Source organism: Mobula birostris, chromosome 3 (genome assembly GCF_030028105.1).
Source record: "Mobula birostris isolate sMobBir1 chromosome 3, sMobBir1.hap1, whole genome shotgun sequence".
In the NCBI taxonomy this organism is placed as follows: Eukaryota; Metazoa; Chordata; class Chondrichthyes; order Myliobatiformes; family Myliobatidae; genus Mobula; species Mobula birostris.
Genome location: NC_092372.1, coordinates 186,963,052 through 186,987,339, shown reverse-complemented (window position 1 = coordinate 186,987,339; position 24,288 = coordinate 186,963,052). Strand labels below are relative to the sequence as shown.

The 24,288-nt window shown below is 41.5% G+C and overlaps 1 protein-coding gene across 12 annotated transcripts in view; it reads right to left on the bottom strand.

The window, feature by feature from the left end:
* Nucleotides 1–24,288, bottom strand: part of LOC140195483 (sickle tail protein) — a 696,918-nt gene that overhangs the window by 141,930 nt on the left and 530,700 nt on the right. The window lies entirely within an intron of this gene.

The following is a 24,288-nucleotide window of genomic DNA, read 5'->3' as shown; positions in this document are numbered from 1 at the left end:
AAATAAATTGAAATCAGGAATGGGATTTCACTGAAATAAAATTAAATTCTTTGAACGTTAGGCAACAGAACAAGCAACTAACACTCAACAATGTCATTGAGTGAATGATTTATTTCAGTGAAAGTTAAAATTAAAATGGAAAATATTGCACATTACGTCAAACTAACACAAACTAACTGCGGCTCAACACTTGGATTTAGGGATTGTAATAACAATTTTGTCAAAAATTAAAAAGTAAACTTCACAAATCTGAGACTGCAAGAATTCACAATGCAGCATATGAATTAGAATCAGATTATTTATCACTGACATACGTCGTGAAATTTGTTTTGCACCAGCAGTTATTTCAGTACATTAAAAAAATTACTATGTTACAATAAGAAATCAATCCACATAATTGGATTAATCAGTGCAACCGTTTCTTTGTGACAACGTTTAAAGAACAAAAATTAATCAAGAAAATAGTTGGAATTCCCTTTATTTGTTTGGCCACCATGGTTGCATAGTGATAAGCACGATACTATTACAGCTTGAGGCATGAGAGTCCAGAGTTCACTGCTGGTGTCCTCTGGAAGGAGTTTGTCCCCATGCAATGTGTGGGATTTTACTGGGTGCTCTCGTTTCCTCCTACAGTCCAAAGACATACCGGGTAGGTTAATTGGTCATTATAGGTTGTCCCGTGATTAGGCGGTGGTTAGGTCGGGGTTGTCAGGAGTTGTTGGGGTGGTGTGGCTCAAAGGGCTGGAAGGGGCTACACAGCTGCATTGCTAAAATAAAATAATATTAGGACACTTTTCCACTTAGCTGGGACACGAGGCTGCTGCCAAATAGTTTCCTACTAGCATCAGTCACGTGCACATCTGTGGCCATTAGACACACTCAGAGTGAACAGTTTTTAAATAGTGACAACTGCGTGTGCTTGTGTTATGTTATCCATTTGGCCTGACGGACGCCAATGACAAACACTTGATAGCTCTGGTTCTGTACTTGCTGGAATTTAGGAGGATGAGGAGGGGTCTCATTGAAACCTTTCAAAGGTTGAAACGCCTAAACAGAGGAGATGTGGAAAGGATGCTTCACATGGTGGGGGAGTCAAGGACAAGAGGGCATTGCCTCAGGATAGAGGAGCATCTATTTAAAACAGAGATGCTGAGAAATTTCTTTAGCCGGAGGGTGGTGAATCTGTGGAATTTATTACCACAGGCAGCTGTGGAGACCAGGTCGTTGGGTGTATTTAAGGCACAGCTTGATAGGTTCTTGATTGGATAGGACATCAAAGGTTATGGGGAGAATGCCAGGGAGTGGGGGTGAGGAGGGGAAAAAAGGATCAGCCATGATTGACTGGCTGAGCAGACTCGATGGGCCAAATGGCCTAATTCTGCTTTATCTTATGGTCTTGTGGTCTAACTCAAAAAGTACTGATTTTAGATCATTTTGTTTTTATTTTGACTTTTAAAAAGTTCAAAACCTTGTCAGGATTCAGGAAGGCAATGAAGGCAGTCCATTAGTAGCATACACCAGATGAATTCCTCCGTCAGTAACTATTAGGAAGCAACACACAGTTTTATAGTACTTCAGTAGCATTGGTAGTGTTCTACTTTATTCTGTATTTTATTTAAATACATAATTTATTACTCAGTGAAATGGAAGTTTGTTTTTATATATATATATATATATAACCTCAGCTAATTGGGACAGCGACTTAACTGGGTCAAAATACACTGGTCTGCATGTGTCCCAATTTTTATAGTATAGTCATACTTTATTGATCCTGGGGTAAATTGGTTTTTGTTACAGTTGCACCATAAACAATAAATAGTAACAGAACTATAAATAGTAATGTGTAAATTATGCCAGTAAATTATGAAATAAGTCCAGGACCAGCCTATTGGCTCGGGGTGTCTGACCCTCCAAGGGAGGAGTTGTAAAGTTTGATGGCCACAGGCAGGAATGACTTCCTATGACGCTCTGTGCTGCATCTTGGTGGAATGAGTTTCTGGCTGAATGTACTCCTGTGTCCATCCAGTACATTATGTAGTGGATGGGAGACATTGACCAAGATGGCATGCAACTTAGACAGCATCCTCTTTTCAGACACCACCATGAGAGAGTCCAGTTCCTTCCCCACAACATCACTGGCCTTACGAATGAGTTTGTTGATTCTGTTGGTGTCTGTTACCCTCAGCCTGCTGCCCCAGCACACAACAGCAAACATGATAGCACTGGCCACCACAGACTCATAGAACATCCTCAGCATCGTCTGGCAGATGTTAAAGGACCTCAGTCTCCTCAGGAAATAGAGACGGCTCTGACACTTCTTGTAGGCAGCCTCGGTGTTCTTTGACCAGTCCAGTTTATTGTCAATTCATATCCCCAGGTGTTTGTAATCCTCCACCATGTCCACACTGACACACTGGAGGGAAACAGGGGTCACCAGTACCTTAGCTCTCCTCAGGTCTACCACCAGTTCCTTAGTCTTTTTCACATTAAGCTGCAGATAATTCTGCTCACACCATGTGACAAAGTTTCCTACCGTAGCCCTGTACTCAGCCTCTTCTCCCTTGCTGATGCATCCAACTATGGCAGAGACATCCGAAAACTTCTGAAGATGACAAGACTCTGTGCAGTAGTTGAAGTCCGAGGTGTAAATGGTGAAGAGAAAAGGAGACAAGACAGTCCCCTGTGGAGCCCCAGTGCTGCTGATCACTCTGTCGGACACACAGTGTTGCAAGCACGCGTACTGTGGTCTGCCAGTCAGGTAATCAAGAATCCATGATACCAGGGAAGCATCCACCTGCATCGCTGTCAGCTTCTTCCCCCAGCAGAGCAGGGCGGATGGTGTTGAACGCACTGGAGAAGTCAAAAAACATGACCCTCACAGTGCTCACTGGCTTGTCCAGGTGGGCGTAGACACGGTTCAGCAGGTAGACAATGGCATTCTCAACTCCTAGTCGAGGCTGGTAGGCGAACTGGAGGGGATCTAAGTGTGGCCTGACCATAGGCCGGAGCAGCTCCAGAACAAGTCTCTCCAGGGTCTTCATGATGTGGGAGGTCAATGCCACCGGTCTGTAGTCATTGAGGTCGCTGGGGCGCGGCGTCTTTGGCACAGGGACGAGGCAGGACGTCTTCCACAGCACAGGAACCCTCCGGAGCCTCAGGCTCAGGTTGAAGACATGGCGAAGTACTCCAGATAGCTGAGGTGCACAGGCTTTGAGCACCCTGATACTGAAACCATCTGGTCCTGCAGCCTTGCTTGGGCTGAGACGTTTCAGCTATCTTCTCACCTGTTCAGCTGTGAAGCCCACCGTGGTGGTTTCATGTGGGGAAGGGGTATAGTCATGAGAGCAGGGTGGGGGCCTGTGAGGAAGGGTAGGAGGGGAGAGTGGAATATGTGTTGGTTGGGGGCCGACAACAGATGACTCATGTGGGGGATGGGCAGGGGCCACAATGTCAAATCTGTTAAAGAACAGGTTAAGTTCGTTGGCCCTGTCCACACTACCTTCTGCTCCTCTGTTGCAAGTTTGCCAGAACCCAGTGATGGTCCTCCAGACCTCTCTCATGTTGTTCTGCTGGAGTTTCCCTCAAGCTTCCTCCTGTACTTTTAGGATTTCAGAATCTACTGTCTGTATGAGTAAGTCCATAAATAAATTAAGTACAAAAGTAAGTAAAAATAGTGAGGTAGTGCTCATTGTCTGTTCGAGAATCTGATTGTGGAGCGAAAGGAGCTGTCCCTAAACATGAGTGTCTATTTTCAGGTAATATGAATTGGACAATGAGACAGAATTCTATAACAAAGCTTGTTGAAGCAGTAATGATGGCCAACACTGCATATAGACTCACTAATCTTGACTGAGTAAATAAGCAAAATGATTGCAAATGGAATTCAATGCAGAGAAATGAGCAGCACAGAGTGTCCAAAACTCTGATGTTACTGGTGATAGCCTTGAGGACTAAACTTAATATGCATTTTGATCTGTCTGCTGTTCTGTACAACAAAATGCATGTGGGCCATTATAAATGAGGGAGCATAAAACTATTGGCAAAAAAAATCAAAAGGAAAATGAGAGGAACTTTAAAAAAAGAAATACGCCATCATGATGTTGAAATTGCAGTGCAGAAGATTAAATTGCATGGGCACCATGCAATTGGCTAAATGGCCTCTTCTTGCCTTGCAAATCTTCCACAATTTTCTGATTGTCATGTGCTTAAGAGAATTGCATTGTTTTTGGAATGGGAAGTCTGCAGAATGGGTGGCATTGCTTTCATAGGGCTGCTACAGTTGGTCATACGGACTCCTTCTGTACTTTTGATAGTCATAGTCAAAGTCATACTCTATTGATCCCGGAGGAAATTGGTTTTCGTTACAGTTGCACCATAAATAATTAAATAGTAATACAACCATAAATAGTTAAATAGTAATATGTAAATTATGCCAGGAAATAAGTCCAGGACCAGCCTATTGGCTCAGGGTGTCTGACCCTCCAAGGGAGGAGTTGTAAAGTTTGATGGCCACAGGCAGGAATAACTTCCTATGACACTCTGTGCTGCATCTCGGTGGAATGAGTCTCTGGCTGAATGTACTCCTGTGCCCACCCAGTACATTATGTAGTGGATGGGAGACATTGTCCAAGATAGCATGCAACTTGGACAGCATCCTCTTTTCAGACACCACCATCAGAGAGGTGACAGCATTCTTTGAAGGGGTGTGTCAACTAAAGATAACATTTAGTAAACAGGAAGATTAATATTTTAATTACAGTACAAAAGGATGACTAAATGCCAGAGCTGATCAGAACTCTACATTATATTTTCTCAGCTACTATATTTGTCTGCTTACTGAAATTCAGAGACAGAGACACAGCCCAGAAACAGGACCTTTAGCCCACTGGGTCCATGCCATCTATCAATATTCCCATTTACCCCTATCTGACATTACTTCCATAACTTTCCCCTCTGCCCACCCCTATCTTTATTTCTCATTGTTGTAGCACTTCAGCTTTGACATTTTATCTCCTGGGGCCCGTTCCACCACTTTGACATATCCAATATAATTTGGCCCTTGTAACTTGCCAATTAAATCCTTAGCATGCAGTGAGCCCAATCTTCTCACTTTGATTTACAGCCAATTATGTTCAAACAATACAATCAAAGGTACAGGAATGTGGAATTTACTGAGTAAAATAATAGAGGAAATTAAGATTAATCTGTTCAGAACCTTGGTTAGGCTGTTCCTTGAATACAATTTCCTGCTCTTGTCCCTGAGACACAAGGAAAGCATTCAAGTAAGGAAGGCAGTGTTGCAAAGAATCACCATGTTGGAGGATGGTATCAGAGACTGGTGAATGAAAACTAGATTGGTAAAACATGGGTTTCTGGGCCTGTTGAAGAGATGAAAGCGAGACAAGGAAATTGAAGGGTAAAGAGTTTTAATTTTCTTGGTGTAGGGCAGAGACTGGATAATCAAACCAGTGATGGGAAAATTTAACACTGATTTCAGACAAATCAGCAGATACAACAAACATCCATGTAAATTAGAAAACCTTGAGAATTGACTGGATTCTATATCAGCAATGAATGAAAAGTATTTACAGATTAATGGATTTAGATGAAACAACTAGTAGTTCCCTGATATGGGCATCATGCAAACAAAACAATTATACACAAATAAAGATTAAAGATTAGCTTTATTTGTCATGTGTACATCAAAACATACAATGAAATGCATCATTTGCATCATTGTGTGAGATGTTTCCGGGGACGGCTTGCAAGTGTCACCATTCTTCCAGTATCAACATAGCATGTCCACATACTCACTAACTCTAACCGCATGTCTTTGGAATGTGGGAGGAGACCCACGTGGTCACACGGAGAATGTACAAACTCCTGATTAGAGAGCAGTAGGAATCAAACTCCAAACAATGATTGCTGCTGTTGTAAAATGATTGCACTAACTGCTATGCATTGAATAATTCAATACAATATTTTCTTCAATGTTCAAGATCAGAGAGCATTCAAAGTGAAATACTAATAAATTCTTCGAGAAAATTGATGGACAAAAGAGACTGCGTACGCTGGAATTTGGAACAAAAAACAAAACACTCGAAGAACTCCGTTGTCAAGCAACATCCGTGGAGACAAGTCGATGTCCTGGGTCAAGATCCAACAGCTATGAGAAGCCTATGGTTAAAGCTGGTATAATCTGAGCATCGGAAATTCAGTATGATACAATTCAGGACGTAGATGATACAGATTCATGTCCAGATGAGATCATAGAGCAAGGAATAGATCAGTTTTCCTGCAGTGCAACTGGAGATCATAAGCACGCTCTACTCCTCATAACTAAATGTATTTATGGACTTGCCTCGAGCAGGATGAAGAGATTCTATGGTAAACATTTGAAAAGAAAAGTTCAAACACTTTTTTTTTAGCAAGTGTAGAATTAACAAGTCATGTTTAGCTGGGACTGCTTAAGTTGAGAGTTCTCTGAATTTACGAAAGAACAGCAGAATAGAATGATAGCGAACAATCTGATGTCAGTGAAGCGGCATTTGACCATCTTAATAGTTGAAGAGTTCATTGAGATGCTGCTGAAGATTAGAATCAGATTTATTTTCACTAACATGTGAGTGAAATTTGTTGCTTTGCAGTGCTATAAGTTACAATAAGAAATATTAAAAATCAATAAGCAATAACATTTTGATATGCTGGCATCAGTGGGGTAGGCGGAGAGGAATAGGTAGAAAGCAAGGGTGGAAAAAAAAGAGTAAAAGTTGAATGAATATTTCATATTTTCCCTCAATTCCAACAATAGTTGATTTTCTTGCTTACATTAAAAACAATTTGTCAAGCAGCAGCATACCTCTGGCAACCATTAGAACTTTTCTATTTCCTTCAATGGATACTTCTACCCGACTTTCAACAAAGTGCATAAAAAGAACTTAGGAATACAATTCTTTAAGAAGAGGGAATGAGAACACAGAACAGTACAGCACAGGAATAGGCCCTTCGGCCTACAACATTGTGCCTAACCAAATAAATTAGAAATCAATTGGCTAGCTAAAATAATCCTCTCCACTCACACAATCCATATCCTCACATTTTCCACACATTCATGTACCTACCTAAACATCTCTTAAAAATCTCTAATGTACATATCTGCCTCTACCACACCCCAAACAGCACATCCTAGGCACCCATCACTCTCCTTTGAAATTATCCCCTCTCACCTTGAATGCATGCCCTCTGGTATTAGACATTTCAACCCTGGGGAAAAAGACACTGTTCTATCTACTCTAACTATGCCTCTCATAGTCTCATAAACCTTGATCAGATCTCCCTTTAGCCTTTGCAGCTCCAGAGAAAACAACCCAAAATTTCTCCAACCTCTCATGACAGCACATGCCTTCTTACCCAGGCAGCATCCTCGTAAGCCTCTTCTGCACCCTCTCCAAAGCCTCGACGTACTTCCTATAATGGCGTGACCAGAACAGCATGCAATACTTCAGGTGCAGCCTAACTAGATTTTAATAAAGTTGCAACATAACTTCCTGACTATTGAAATCAATGCCTCAACTAATAAAGGCAAGCATGCTTAGACACCTATCAACCTGTGTAGTCACTTCCAGGGTGATATGAACTTGAACCTCAACGTTCACCAGCAACTTTGATGTGTGTTGTTTGAATTTCCAGCATCTGCAGAATTCCTCGTGTTGAACCTCAAGATCCTGCTGATCATCAACACTTAAGGATCTTGCCTCTAACATGTGACTAGCATGGCTAATCTCCATCTGCAATTTCTCCGCCCATATATGCAACTGATCTATATCCCACTGTATTATTTGCCAATTTTCTATGGTATCGACAACACCACCAACCTTTATATCATCTGCAAATTTACTAACCTACCCATCTACATTTTCATCCATGTCATCTGGGATTTTCATCTGGGAGTAGAAGATGGCGACGCGACGCAGCTTGCAGCAGCCACGCCAGTGAATGATATCTGTTACTTGTCAAGTAGGATGCCGTGCACAATCCTGATTTGATGGAGGCAGATGTGAGAGCACGGAGGAACATCTGGAGAAACTTCTGAAATGCCTGCTGCTACTGTGTGATCCAGAATCTCTGGAGGGGAAGGCCCCGAGTCCTCAGCTTTGTTTGTTGTGCTCGGCAGAGATGGTGCTCGGTGTCCGGTGTCGGAGGGCTGGTCGGAGGCTCAAAGTTTTCGGACGGATTCAGAGTTGGCTGCGGTAGGGTGCTCCAATGCATTGTTTGATTCTAGCTTCCTAGGCTTTACATATTTTCCTTTTCCTTCTTGACTAAATTTCTCACATCTCTTAATATCCAACGTTCTCTTACCTTGCCATCCTTGTCCTTCCTTCTTACTGGAATGTACCTGCCCTGTACTCTGTGCAATTGATCTTTAAACACCCTCCACGTGTCAGATGTGGACTTACCTAAAAACAGGTGTTCCTAATTAACTTTCTCTAGCTCCTGCATAAAACTCTTGCAATTTGTCCTGCACCAATTTAATACATTCCCACAAGGTCCATACTTATCCTTATCATTTGCCACCTTAAGTGTTAAAGAGTTGTGATCACTGTTTCCTAACTGGTCATCCACTGTAAGCTTGGTCACCTGGCCAGGCTCATTACCCAACATCAAGTCCAGTACACCCTCTCCCCTTGTTAAACTATCTACATATTGATTTAAAAACCCACCTAGATGCACCTAACAAATTCTGCCCCATCTAAACCTTCTGTACTAAGTAAGTCCCAATTTATATTAGGAACGTTGAATTCCCCATGACAACAACCCTATTAACTTTTTAAATCTACTCATCACCTTTTTATTCCTCCAGTCCTGTTGAAGGGTCTTGGCCCGAAACATCAACTGTACTTTTTTCCACAGATGCTGCCTGGCCTTCTGAGTTCTTCCAGCATTTTGTGCATGATGCTTGGATTTCCAGCAACTGCAGATTTTCTCTTGTTTGTGATTTAAATCCTGTTGTTTTTACAGCTTTCCTTAATCTGCCTGCATACCTGTTCCTCAATGTCCTAGAAGCTATTGGGAAGTCCGTAGTACATAGGAAGAAGCTACTGTGCAGGCAGAAGTACAAAAGAAGAGTTTAGGAGTACATGCTGGGTTTCTCTGATATGAAGAATTCTACATCATGAGCACTGAGTACAATGTGTTAACTTGGAAGAGGAAATTAATTGTTGCTTCATGTGGAAAGTGCAGGGGAAACCTTTGTAGGTGGGAAGGGAAGGCTCTTTGTTTCTTGTGTTCATATGGAATGTGCAGTGGGAAAGGATACACGTACTAATGGAGATGGAGGAAGACAGGGAAAGATCAAGTCATAAAACATGCAATCATTCCGGTCCAGGCTGATCATCAAGAACACGTGCCTGACGGTGCATCATAGTTTCTAATGAATGACATGGTAGCGTGATGATACACACCCCCCCCCCCACACACACACACAATACCATATAATACAACTACTATATGGACACCTACAAAATAGTAAATTTTAAATTACCCACTCAGGTCTAAAGATGTAATCGTTGTGGAAGATTTCTTACTCTTGCAGGATAATGCCTCTTCTGATAGATGGGGGAGTCACTCTCAGCAGGTGAGACTTGTGGCTGTGAAACAATGTCAGGATGTGGGGCCTCCCCCGTAGTGTTTGTCAGAGTTGACTCTGAGACTGCAGGAAGAGGTTCTGATGGCTCTGGACACCTTTCTTCTCCTTCTCTTGGCTTTTCTCTCAGGATCTACTTTGATCCTTGTTTCTCGCCCAGTCCCGACTTATTTCTCTCTCTTTATCCTGCTCTTGCTCCCTTTCCTTATCCTTAGTTCTCTCATGATCCCAATCATGGTCTTGCTCACGATCTTGATTCCACTCATGTGCTTCTTCTCTATCTCTTCTCTCCTTTTCAACTTCGTCTTTCTTTTTCTCACCTTCTTGTTCTTCTAGTTTCTTGCGAGTAACTCTAAATTTACTGATTTTTTGAGAAATTATGCCTCTTTTATCTTCGCATTTCCAGAGCACTTATGGAAATAACACTTATACCTCCTCTTCCTTTTCGTCTAGGTAAGGTGCATTTAGATCACTGGAGAATTATTCATCCTTCTAATGATCCCTTTATAATCTGATCTCTCCTCTCAGTTTCCTTGTCCACAACATCATCTAATGAATCCTCCGTTTCCGTATCTCCATTAACTCCTTTCTTTTTGGCCTTCCATTCATCCAGCTGGGCTTTTGTCTTTGCATTTACTTTTACAAGCAGCATTTTTGTCTCCCACTTGCAGTTCATGCAATAACCTTAATCATAGAGTAGATTCTGGTTCTTCATACTCACAAAAGCTGAATGCTTGCAACTTTCCTGAAGCTCCTTGAGCTCTCTTCCAGCTTAAAATCAAGCCATATTTCACAAATAACTAGCTGATTAACATATCAGAAGCTTTTTCAGATATGCTGCCTACAAAAACTGTTGTAGTGCGACCACTGTTTTTATCACTTTCACCATTCCTCTGAGCGGCATAGTCCTTTCTTGGTCCAAAATGCTTTCCAACCAGAGGTGTAGAAGTTGGCAGCAACATCTGTTTGCGCTCTGTTAGGCAACAGTTGATAAAGTACAGCATGAAGACAGTTGTGGCATCATCTTGTACCATTCTTAATTTGCCTTCTGTTGACTCTGTTACAGGGATGTGGAATACAAATCAGGGATGTATTCCCAATCAAGTTGTAGTTGTTTCAGCCCAATGTGACTTGTTGGTTGTTGAAAGTTCAAAGGCCATTTATTATCAACGTATGTATACTATGTAGAACCTTAAGATTCACCTCCTTACAGGCAGCCACAAAACAAAGAAACCCCAATAGAACCCATTTAAAAAAAGAACATTAAAGACCGAATATGCAGAAAAAAAATATATCCTGCAAACAATAAAAGTAAGCAAATAGCATTCAGAACTGGAGTCCACGAAACTGAGTCCACAGCCAAGAAGCCTGTCGTCACTGCAGCCAGTCCAGGAGCCCATGAGCTGCAGCTCAGAGCTCCGATCAGCACAGAGACAATTAAATCTCACAGAGCAGTGAGCTGAACAGTAGCCCATCCATCGCCTCTGGCCCGGCACCCTGACCTTTCCAATCTGGCCCAGAACTTAAATCAGCCAAACCTCCAGTCATTCCTTGCCCTCGGACTTGGGCCCTGCTACTTCAGTGTTCTCTAGGGCCCAGGTCCTGTTGCTTCGATGTGCTCAAGCATCCAGGCCCCGTTGCCTTAATTCAGCGCACACCCAACCCTTCCAATCTGTTCTGGTGCTTAAATTGGCCTAACCTCAGTTGTAACTCACTCTTGGACCCAGGTCCTGTCGCTTCGATATGCTCTCAGGCCTGAGCCCTGCGGGCTCAATTTGGCCTGCACCTGACATTTTCAATCTGGCCCGGTGCTTAAGTTGATCCAACATCAGCTTTTCTCCTTGTTCTAAGGCCCAGGCTCCACCATATCAACTCTGCCTAGCCTCAGTTCTGCTCCTTCAAATCACCATCCAATCCAAACCAGACATTGGCTCATTCTCCACTCTCGGACTCAGACCCCAGATCCTCAATTCGGCTGGCACTCGATGTGCCACAATCATCCTGCACCTTTGAGACTTTAGTTCACACTGTAACAATGCCAGGTCGTACAGGCAATTCAAAGGCTCAGCTCTGAAAGGGAAGTTACAAGCTATTGATTTCAGTGATCGCTGTAGAGAAAAAGTGTGATTAATAGTTAGTGATTGTTTGCTGCCAGCAAGTCATTGCTGTGCTTCCCCAGCACCATCTTGAACCAGTTGTATTTTACCATTACAAATGTCATTCCCACAGGAGTTATCTTTTCTCTAGTACAAGTTCTTACTTGGACATCTGCAGGCTTCAGTTTAGTATCCCTGAAATGCTGTTCAAACTCATTCTGTGGAATGACTGAAACAGAAGAGCCAGTGTCCAATTCAATATTAATTAATTTGCCATTCACTTCTGGTGTAAGCCATATTGCTTGTCTATTGTTAGTTTTCACACTGTATATCTCAAGACTTCTCGGTCTTTTCACTCACATCATCATCAGAGTTTTTGTCAACAGCATTGGAAAGGGTACAGAGGAGATTTACCAGGATGCTGCCTGGTTTAGAGAGTATGGATTATAATCAGAGGTTAAGGGAGCTAGGGCTTTACACTTTGGAGAGAAGGAGAATGAGAGGAGACATGATAGAGGTACACAAGATACTAAGAGGAATAGATAGAGTGGATAGCCAGCGTCTCTTCCCCAGGGCACCACTGCTCAATACAAGAGGACATGGACAAGGGGTGGGAAGTTCAAGGGGGATATTAGAGGAAGGTTTTTTACTCGGAGAGTGGTTGGTGCATGGAATGCACTTCCTGAGTCAGTGGTGGAGGCAGATACACTAGTGAAATTTAAGAGACTACTAGATTAGATTATGAGGACATTCAGCCCTCATTTATTGTCATTTAGAAGTGCATGCATGCATTAAGAAATGATACAATGTTCCTCCAGAGTGATATCACAAAAAAAACAAGACAAACCAAAGACTAACACTGACAAGGCCACATAATTATAACGTATAGTTATAGCAGTGCAAAGCAATACCATAATTTGATAAAGAGCAGGCCATGGGAACAGTAAAAAAAGTCTCAAAGTTCCGATCGACTCCCGATAGTCCCCGATAGCAGGCGGCAGAAGGGGAGAAACTCTCTCTGCCATAAATCTCCAGACACCGACATTGGAAGCACCCGACCACAGCTGACTCTGAGTCCGTCCGAAAACTTCAAGCCTCCGACCAGCCCTTCGACACCGAGCACCGTCTCTGCCGAGTGCTTCGACCCCATTCCGGACGCTGAGCAACAAGCAAGGCCAAGGATTTGGGGGCTTCCCCTCCGGAGATTCTGGATCACACAGTAACAGCGGCAGTGAAAAAGGCATTTCAGAAGTTTATCCAGATGTTCCTTCATTCTCTCACATCTGTCTCCATCAAATTAGGATTGTGCACAGCACCCTACTTGACAGATTACAGATATCATTCACTGGAGTGGCCGCACACTAGACAGGTATATGAAGGAATTTAAGGTGGGGGGTTATATGGGAGGAAGGGTTTGAGGGTAGGCTCAACATTGTGGGCCGAAGGGCCTGTACTGTGCTGTACTATTCTATGTTTTATGTTCTAAGCATGCAGATTAGTGCTCTTTTTGAAACTGCAACTTGACTTATCTTTTTCTCTTCGCTGTGCAGTCCATTTATTTTTGCCTGCATGACATGCTGTTCCTATATGCCCTACTTTGTTGCATTTCCTGCAAGTTTTGACTTTAAATCTGCATTGGTCTGGTGTATGTGAGCCTCTGCCACAAAGGTAACACAATTTGTTCAGCAAGGCAGGTTTCTCCTTAGACGTTGCGATTTGTTTGTGCTCAGTTTCTTTACCGACTGCAACTCAATAATGTCTCTGTCTGCTGTTTCTGTTGACACAGCTACTTCTACTGCTAATTTAAATCTAAAATGTGCCTTAGTTAGGAGCTTCTTTTGAATGTTTTCTTTTAAGATTCCACAAACTAACCAATCTCTCAGTGCACCATTATGCCCATCATTGATCTGACAATGCTCAGACAATCTCTTTAATTCAGTCATGTAAGCTGAAGCGGACTTGCCTTCCTTTTGATTGTGGTTATGAAATATACAGTGTTCTGCGTTGGTTCTAAATGTTCATGCATTACTTCCATGATGTCAGCAAAGCTCATTTCAGCTGGTTTGAATGGAGCAGTCTACTCCAAAGTAAACTATATGATTTTTCACCCAATGCACTTAACAAAATTGTTACTTGTTTATCATTGGTTATTTCATTTGCTTTAATATACTGCTCAATCCACTCCATATATAATATCCAGTTATCTGTTGTGTAATCAAATGTGTCAATCTTTCTGATGCAGCCAGCCATTTCTGCTCTTTTCATTAAATAATGAATATCACCCAGTACTCGCTGTGTATGAACCTGTGTATGTCCATTTTCTGCCATTTTTTTAAAAAAAACACGAGCATATTCTTCCCTTATGGAGAAGCATGTGCTCTGCTGCATTTTTTTTTACTTGACTGTTTCTCGCTGTGCTTTTTTAAAAACTTAAATGTTTCAGCTGCACTTCAACAGATAGGTAACCATCTCGAGTTTGATTAAAGCTTCCTTATTGCTACTATTATGCCTTTTAACTCCAAAACATCAAGCTAATTGAAAGGGAAAGACTGGAGCTCAGCAGAGAATGGGTCTTGGTTTGTTCTTTACATCAGCAAGATGCATAGTTTGATATGGTAGCATGATGATATATGTCATTCACGTATTTTGTATGTTATATAAACAAACAAAAATGCTTAATCAAACAACATATTTACAACATTACTCAAATATTAAATACACAGCAGCAGATAATGTCTCCAAGAGCTATTACTCACTCTGGTCAATATTAGACAGTGGGTTCCTTAGAGAAGAAGCCATCACCTTACAAATAACACTAGACAGCAAATTGTTTCGAAAGTGTCTGAATTTTTTGTGGTTATAGTACACCACTTGAAGCTGGACACAAATGTAATTTTAGACTACTTATCACATGGGAATCTGGAGAAAAGAAGTAATGAACTTCTATTGAATATAGTGCATTAAACTGCATAATGGTGCTGATGCTTTGCAATAGTTAAACTAAGCTAAAAACGTTTTTGTTAATGATTTTCATTTGTACTTGGTGTCTGAGGCTTCTCGCTTAAGTGTCCAACAATAATTAGCCAACATTGATAGATTCCAGTTGCCCTGCTACCGTTTCTCCATGACCACAATGTCCTGGTGAAATCTTTCACCAACTTGTCAATGACAACGCCAGGGTTTGCAGGGAAATAATCTAAGTGGGAATACAGAAAATGAATCTTTGGTGACAGGTTAAGATTCATTGTTTTCTATGCTTGAAGCATATTGTCAACCAGCTGCACCTAGTCTGGTGCTTTGTAGTTGCCGAGAAAATTTTCAACAACATCCTTGAATGCCTTCCATGTGATTTTCTCCAGTCCCACTTGAAGTTCTTCAAATTGCCTGTCATTGATGACCTGTTTGATTTGTGGACCAACAAAAATGCCTTCCTTAATCTTGGTAGCAGTTATTTTGGGAAGCATTTGTCTCAAATGTCAAATCCTTCACAGAAGTCTTTGTGCTTAGTGACAGCAGATACTATCATTGCAGTCTTGAGCTCAGTAATTCTGTTTTTGCCTTTGGCAAACCACAGTCTCTGACCAGGTCATTTAACTCTGATTGAGTTATCAGATGAGGCTGACTTAACCTAAAGGGTTCAAAATGTGTATCAGTATCATTGTTATTTTCCGCTCCTGGCTCAGGCATCATAGCCTGTTCTTCCACTTTCTCTAGACTCCATGTCTCTGGTGGTTTAGGTACTGGAAGACTATCGTCATGTGGCACAGGTCTCATGGCTGAAGGGAGATTGGGGTTTTCAACAGATTTCTTGTTTCATTGGGGAAACCAGGCACACTGATCATTCAGAAATAGCAGTCTTTCTGCTTTTGCTACATCTTCTGGACAGTGAACGGCATTGACATCAGAGTACCTCTGAGCCAAGCTCTAAGATCGACAGTGCATGTTGCGCAACAAACGTCAGGAGCCCAGGCTTTGTCTTGGTCTCCAATTTTACACCCAAAGTAGAGCTCATCAGCTTTCTTAATAAAAAGAGCCATGCTCAGTCTTTGAGATTTAAGCGTATACTTGCCACAAATATAATATTAAGTATCACAGCTGTTGCAACATTGGTGAGACACTTTCCTATCACAACTACTCCTGAAAATACAATTGCTTTATTATAATGAGTACACACAATATACTATGCATGTAGAGCATGATCGCAAATGGATATACATGTAAACACAATGCATGGAACAGTGTGTGTATGATTCTTTCAAAGCCTTTAAAAACTCTCCTGCCATGCAGCATCCACCCTGCCAAAGTATGCCCAGGTCTGCCTGGGCAACATAGAAAACCTTACAGTTTACATTGTGGGCAACACTTTAATTGACTTAAATTATGAATTGACATTACAAATATAGAAGATTTTTTTTTAAAAAGTGTGTGAGATAGGGAAAGTTCATGGTGATTTTCATGATCAGCAGCCCAAAATCCATAAGATACACCCAAAAACATTCAGGAAGCAAGATCTTTGTTGTCCAGTGTAATCAATTCTGGAATCTTTCCCTGAAGCTCACAAGCAATTTAATGTGTTTTTTTCTCTGTGTGCTGATGTAGCTGAAATAGTAATACTCAGAGAATGATAAACAAAACACACCCATTGCTTTTTGCAAACTAATAATTTGTAGAACTGTCAAAGTTCATTTAAATCTACAGCTCAAACTCTCTTTACACTACCATGTTAAATGAACTATGCATAACACATTCTTCTAAATCATAAATTTAACTCGTGCCTTTTAATCAGTGCTTTTGCTGCCAGCAAAATAAAGGCCAACTGCTAGAGGAACTCAGCATCTCAACCCTAAATGCCGACAGTCCATTTCCCTCCTCAGATGCTGCCTGACCCACTGAGTTCCTTGAGCTTCGTTTGTGTTACACCAGATTCCAGCATCTGCGCTCTCTTGTGCCCCCATTTTGCAAGAGAAACTCATTGGTCAGGCACTACCAGCGGAGGCAAAGAAATGATTCCAATTTCAGGTTGAGACCTCCTATCAGGACTTGAATTGAAATGTCATTCATTTCTTTGCCTCCGCCATTTCCTGACCTGCTGAGTTTTGCTAGCAGTTTGCCTTTTTGCTCCAGATCCCAACAACTGCAGTCACTTGCATCTTCATCTTCACTGTCATCCTAGCTGTGGTAAGCAAATAAAAACAATGGGTTGCAAGTGCAACAGTACTCGCCTGTGTAATTCTATATTTCATTCAGTATATTTACTTGGACAGCAATCAGGGAACAGAAAAATCTAAACCTAAGCATTCATGTATTTGGTTCCATGATGCAACTTTTTAATAGGAGACAATAGGTGGCAGTACTGTCTTGGTCAGCTATATTTCTGAAGAAGCACTTGGAAATAACTGAAGTGGGTGGTTCTGCTTTGTATAGACACACCTGCGTCTAAGCAAGTTCCAGTAAAAGTTGTCAACCATTTTCACACATGGAAGACACCTCGAAGTTGCCAATAAAGCATGTTGTATTTTGCCATCTTTGAATACTCTGTCAAAGAAGAGCAAGTAAATATTCACAAAATAGCTTCCTGCAAAAGAAGAAATATTTATATCCTACTTTGAGAGGAACAGCAACATCAGTATGAGCGGCTTGTTATTGAAAGTACAAACCACATTCACAACTGCTCAAAAACAGGGGCTGCGCTGCACTGAAGACCTAATATCACAGCTGGAATTCCTGTTGTTTGCCCAAATTCCAGGGCCATCTGGAAGTGATGTTTGAAAAGGTTTCTACTTAAAACAAACTGTTGAATCAGATGAATACAAAAAGGCTGAGAGTGCAAAGTATGTGGACTCTAGGGTGAATCGCGAGTTTCTGATTTCCATTTGTTTACATGAGGCTTTATTCTGGAGTTCACGATAGTGCAAGTGAATTCATCAGCAGAAAGCCCCATTTACACAGGGCTTTGGTCTTAAACGACTCTAGCTGAAAACATTTAGTGGAACAGAGTGAAGGCCAAAGAAAATTATAAGGCACTTCTACTGCAACTATTTGCATTTACATTCTGCTTTTCTTATTAAAAGGATGTCCCTAATTTTTTAATTAAGTTCACAAAGAAATCAATGTGAAAAATTGTATTAAGGGTGAAGTGAAAATGTATATTTTGTAAAACATTTGGAAAGAAAGTATAGTGAATGAGCAAAAATTTGATTGGAAACCTAGGGATGATCTTTGAGCTCGATGAGGAAATGAAAATAATAGAGAAGAAGTGTCAAATCTTAACTTTGAAGGGAAAGGCATGCTGGCTGCTTGCTGTGCAGAACATACTCTCTCCTTGGCAGTACGGGGGCAGCTAAGAAAAGAACCACACCAGGACTGTCACAGAGACTGCTGAGTGAGCCTCCAGATGGCTATGGATCAAGAGGTGCGACCCTAATGCTCCTGAGACACAAGCCAGGGTCTGATCAACGCTGGCTGGGTGGCTTGGGCTCAGAGTGTCTGATGTTGAAAGGCCTGAAATACCCGATGATCCCAGGATACATCACTAATGATATGTCACAGCGCATCCTAGGATGTATCTCTGCATCGATGACCTGATAATGGCTGACCAGGTAGTGCAAAAGCAGTACTTTGACAGATTAAAAATATACTGTACATACAAGTATTTTAATCTATTACTGGGAGGATCTCCAGGAAACTACTGCCCAAGTCAAACCTTTAGCTAATGGATTCTGTTACATTATTATTCTATGGAATAATTGAGTTTGCACACAAGAAAATTAATCTCAGTGTTGTATATGATGAGATATATGTACTTTGATAATAAATTTACTTTGAACATACATTAGAATCTTGAGGAGAATGGCCCATTGCAAACCGCAAAACATGACAGTCTGGGTATGCAACACACATGAGAAGCAAAGAATTGTTCATAATCCAATAAACTGTCTCAGTTTCACCCCACCAAGCACAGGGTAACTTGTGTAACCAAACAAAGAAACAGTGAGGAGTTGGCAGAGGTTCAGTTTCAATGAATTGCAAAGATTTACTTGCTAAGAGTAATGCAACATCCATACAAATAAAACAAAGTTTATTTTCTGAATTCACAGTGCTCTATTTCCACAGAACTATAAATATACAGCATTGGAAAGAGCAATTTATGCGATTGCTTAATGAAGAATTTTGACAAGTACATAGAAACACACATATTTTTGTGTTCTCAATTCATACTTTTTCCAACAGATGAGTTACTATTATAAAGCCTTTACCAACCTCTTTCAGTCAACACCAATCTGTCATCGATTTTCTCTTGACTAGTACCCTATCACAGACATTACCTTTGTTCTCCCCACCCATCTACCCCTCTCTGCAATGGAAAAAGAAACCATTTTTTTTCCTAAATTTCCTCTGCTCTAATCAAGGATTGTCAGGACGAACGCAGCTTCTCCCTCTACAGATGCTCCCTGACCTGCAGAACATCTCCAACATCACATTTTCACTTCAGGTGCACAAAGGGTATTGAGCACAAAAAACCAAAGCTAATGTCTAACAATGTCTCAGCTAATGGAGAACAGAAGAACCGATGAATTTAGAGCTACCACACTTATAGTAATGCTGAAAACTGAAAATAAGTACTCAACCACCAAAGCTCCTTTGCCACTGCAGCACAGACACCAAAGCTCTTTCATCACTGCAGCAACAAGCAATGAGCACTGGTGGAAGAAAAAAAAAATCGTTCATGTTTCGGGTCGAAACAGTGACAATTTCTTCCTTCCCACAGATGCTAGTGGACCTGCTGAGTCCTTCCATCACATCGTTTGTTGCTCCAGATTCCAACTTCTGCAGTCACCTCAGCCACTGGGCTGGATCAGGTGAGATCCAGAAGTGACAGAACATGGCTGTTATGTGCATCATTCCATTTATCACTGGGGCTGCTGACTTCATAAGTAAATTCACCGCGCTGTGCCTTTGGAACACGTTTCGTTGCTTGGTGGTCATCAATTTGCTGAAGGTCACAAGACCGGCCTCCATGTTGCTGGTCTATAATACTTCATACTTCTGGGTGACCGACATGGAAAACCTAAGTAACAATTTTCAGGTGAGTCCTTTCTTGAGGATTCACCTGACAATTGCTCACCAGCTCCTCCTCATCCTAAGTGCTGAATCCAAGGTTTTCCATGTTATTACCTAAGAGGGAGGGGATATTTAAAAACAAATATAAACACCATACAGCGTACTTTATCCTTTCACCCAATATCCCTCTATCTTTGAGAATCACAGTTATACAGCATAGAAACAGGCCCAGTGCATCTTTGCTAACCGTAAGAGATTTGCAGAAGCTAGAAATCTTCAGCAACTCACACAAAATGTTGGAGGAACTCAGTAAGTCAGGCAGCATATATAGTGGAGAATAAATAATCAACATTTTGGGCCGAAACCCTTCATCCATACTAAGATGTCTATCCCAGCTATTCGTATTTGGAGGAATACAATGCCATGAGATAAAAACGGGTGAAAAATTCCTGAGAGGGAGGGCTGGGGTGGTCTGGGATGGAGATTGTCTTGGAGGGTGTTGTCTGGGAAAGGGAGTGGAGTTGTTTCGGGAGAGAGTAATGTTTTGAATTTCAGAAACAAAGTCAGAATACGGTACCCCATCCGTTATTCATTTATATACACATATTCTTTTTTTCTCTTTCTCCTCTTTCTCCCCCTGTCCCTCTCACTATACCCCTTGCCCATCCTCCGGGTTCCCTCCCCCACTTTTCTTTCTCCCTGGACCTCCGGTCCCATGATCCTCTCATATCCCTTTTGCCAGTCACCTGTCTAGCTCTTGGCTCCACCCCTCCCCCGCCTGTCTTCTCCTATCATTTTGGATCTCCCCCTCCCACTTTCAAATCTTTTACTAGCTCTTCTTTCAGTTAGTCCTGACGAGGGCCTCGGCCTGAAACTTCGACTGTACCTCTTCCTATAGATGCTGCCTGGCCTGCTGCGTTCACCAGCAACTTTGATGTGTGTTGTCAGAAGACGGTTTATTATTATTGGCATGTGTGAAAGAAGTTCCAGAAAGTTGAAAAATTACTCAGCTCCATCTTGGGTACTAGCCTCTGTAGTATCCAAGACATCTTCAAGAAGCAGTGCCTCAGAAAGGTGACATCCATTATTAAGGACACCCATCACCCAGGCATGCCCTCTTCTCATTGTTACCATCAGGAAGGAGGTACATAAGCCTAAAAGCACACACTCAATGATTCAGGAACAGCTTCTTCCCCTCTGCAATACGATTCCTAAATAGACATTGAACCTACAAACACTACCTCACTTTTTTTAAAATATATATTATTTCTGTTTTTGCACTTCTTTAAATCAATTTAATATACATACATACTTACTGTAATTGATTTAATTTTTCTTTCTATATTATCCTGTATTGCATTGTACTGCTGTTGCCAAGTTACCAAATTTCACAACACATGCCAGTCATAATAAACCTGATTCTGAAATTCAGAACATTACTCTCTCCAATCAACTCCACTCCCATTCCCAGACAACACCCTCCGAGATAATCTCCATCCCAGACCACCCCAGCTTTCCCAGTCTGGAATTTCTGCACTCATCCTCTGCTCTCAAACAAATCTCAGAATGAACCAGTGATGCTGCTGTTTTCAGGTTCTCATTCATTTGAAGCCACCGTGTGACTAAATCACCCAGGTGTGCTGAAAACTCTCAGCTGACACTGGATTGGGAAAAGGGGAATTCACCCATTGATGCACAAACCCTGGGGTTGATCTCCCAGCAGCATGGAGCTGAAGCGTCGAAGTACCCAACTCATTAGCATGAGGGAGCTTGGGAGGTGAGACGGTCAGGAATCACTAAAGAACCTCAATAGCCCAGCAAGCTAATTGCAGGCAGTTAGGCAGTTAGACCATAAGATATAGGAGCAGAATTAGGCCATTTGGCCCATTGAATCTGGTGCGCCATCTCATCATGACTGATCCATTTTTCCTCTCAGCTCAAATCTTCTGCCTTGTCTCCATATCCCTTTATACCCTGATGAATCAAGAATCTATCAGCCTCTGCTTAAGTATACATAAATACTTGGCCTCCACAGCTGCCTGTGGCAAAGGATTCCACAGATTCGCCACTAAAGGACACCTCTCTATTCTGAGGCTGTGTCCTCTGGTCTTAGGCTCTCCCACCATAGGAAACATCACATCCACTCTATCAAAGCGTTTCACCATTCGATAGGTTTCATTGAAGTCTCCCTCATTCTTTTGAATTCCAGTGAATACAGGCCCAGAGCCAGAAAATGCTCTTCATATGACAAGCCATTCAACCCTGGAATCATTTTCCCGAGCCTCGTTTTTGAACCCTCTCCAGTTTCAGCACATCCTTTCTAAGATAAGCAGCTAAACATGCTCACAATACTCCAAGTGAGATCTCACCAGTGCTATGGAAAGTTTCAACATTACATCCTTGCTTTTATATTCTAGTCCTCTTGAAATGAATGCAAACATTTGCATTTGCCTTTCTCACCTGCAAATTAACCTTTAGGGAATCCAGCACAAAGATTCACAAGTCCCTTTGCCCTATTTTTTGTACTCTGTCTCCATTTAGAAAGTAGTCAACCCTTTTATTTCTTCTACCAAAGTGCATGATCATACACTACCCAATGATGTATTCCATCTGCTATTTCATTGCCCTTTCTCCTAATCTGACTGAGTCCTTCTGAAGCCTCTCTCCTTCCTCAAAACTACAGGCCCCTTCACCTGTCACCACATCATCCGCAAACTTTGCAACATAGTCATCAATACCATCATCCATATCATTGATATATAATGTAAAACTAATCGGTCCCAACACAAACCCCTGTGGAACACCACTGGTCACCGGGAGCCAGCTAGAAAAAGCTCCCTTTATTCCCACTTGTTGCCTCCTGCCAATCAGCATTGCTTTATCCATGCTAGAATCTTTCCTGTAATGCCACAGGCTCACAGCTTGTTAAGCAGCTTCATGTGTGGCACCATGTCAAAGGCCTTCTGAAAATCCAAGTACACAACATCAACCCATTCTCCTTTGCTTATTCTGCTTGTTATTTCTTCAAAGACCTCCAACAGATTTGTCAGGCAAGACTTTCCCTTGAGGAAATCATGATGACTACGGTCTATTTTACCATGTGCCTCCAAGTACCGAGACCTCATCCTTAATAATTGATTCCAACATATCCCCAACCACTGCAGTCAGATTAACTGGCCTACCGTTTCCTCTCTTCTGCCTCTCTCCCTTCTTGAAGAATGCAGTGACATTTGCAATTTTCCACTCTTCTGGAATTATTTCAGAATCTAGTGATTCTTGAAAGATCATTACTATTGCCTCCACAATCTCTTCAGCCACCTCTCTCAGAAACCTAGGGTGTACACCATTTGGTCCAATTGACTTATCTACCTTCAGACCTTTCAGTTTCCCAAGAACCTTCTTTTTAATTATGGTAACTTCACACACTTCATGCCCCCTGACACTTCGAACTTCCATCATATTGCTATTGTCTTCCACAGAAAAGAATGATGCAAAATACTTATTCAGTTTGTCTGGCCCCCATTACTCCCTTTCCAGTGGTCCAATATCCACTCTCGCCTCTCTTTTACATTTTATGTATCTGAAGAAATTTTTGGGATCCTCTTATTATTGGCTAGCCTACTTTTGTATTCCATCTGTACCCTCATAATGACATTTTTAGTTGCCTTCTGTTGGCTTTTAAAAACTTCCCATTCCTCTAACTTGCTACTAATGTTTGCTCTATTATATGCCCTCTCTTAGGCTATTATGTTGGCTTTGACTTCTCTTGTTAGCCACAGTTGTGTCATTCTTCCCGTAAAATACGTCTTCCTCTTTGGGTTGTATGTATCCTGTGCCTTCTGAACTGCTTCTGGAAATTCTAGCCATTACTGCTCTGCCATCATCCCTGCCAATGTTTTTCTCCAATCAGTTCTGGACAACTCCTTTATCATGCCTCTGTAATATCGATACATCTGACTTTAGCTTCTCCTCAAATTTCAGGGTGAATTTGATCATATTATGATCATCTTCCCCAAAGGGTTCTTTTACCTTAAGCTTTCCAATCAATTCTGGTTCATTGCACAATGAACCGGTAACACAGTACTCCTGTAACAGCTGGTGTCAGACACAACCTGGAGTTTTGTGAAACAGTTTTCAGATCTGACCCAGAACATAACATTTTACATATTTGTCTCCCTATCAGATTTTGCCAACTTCTGCTGATTGCATTAGTATTAGTTGAGAGAGCGGAAACAACAGGTTATCATATAAAAATGTTTTAACACAAAGCAAAGACATATAATGGTTTAGCACAGCAGGAGTATATTGCCACAATTAAAAATGGATAAATTTCCATTTTACTTGCTCAGCTATATTAGTTCAACTCAAGTGAAGTTTTTAACCAGTTTGAGAGTAGATTTAAATTTATCCATTGAAATGTATTTACAAAAGCAAATCTTAACTTTTGCAATGCCTGGCAAATTCATTCAAATCTAATGACATTGGACA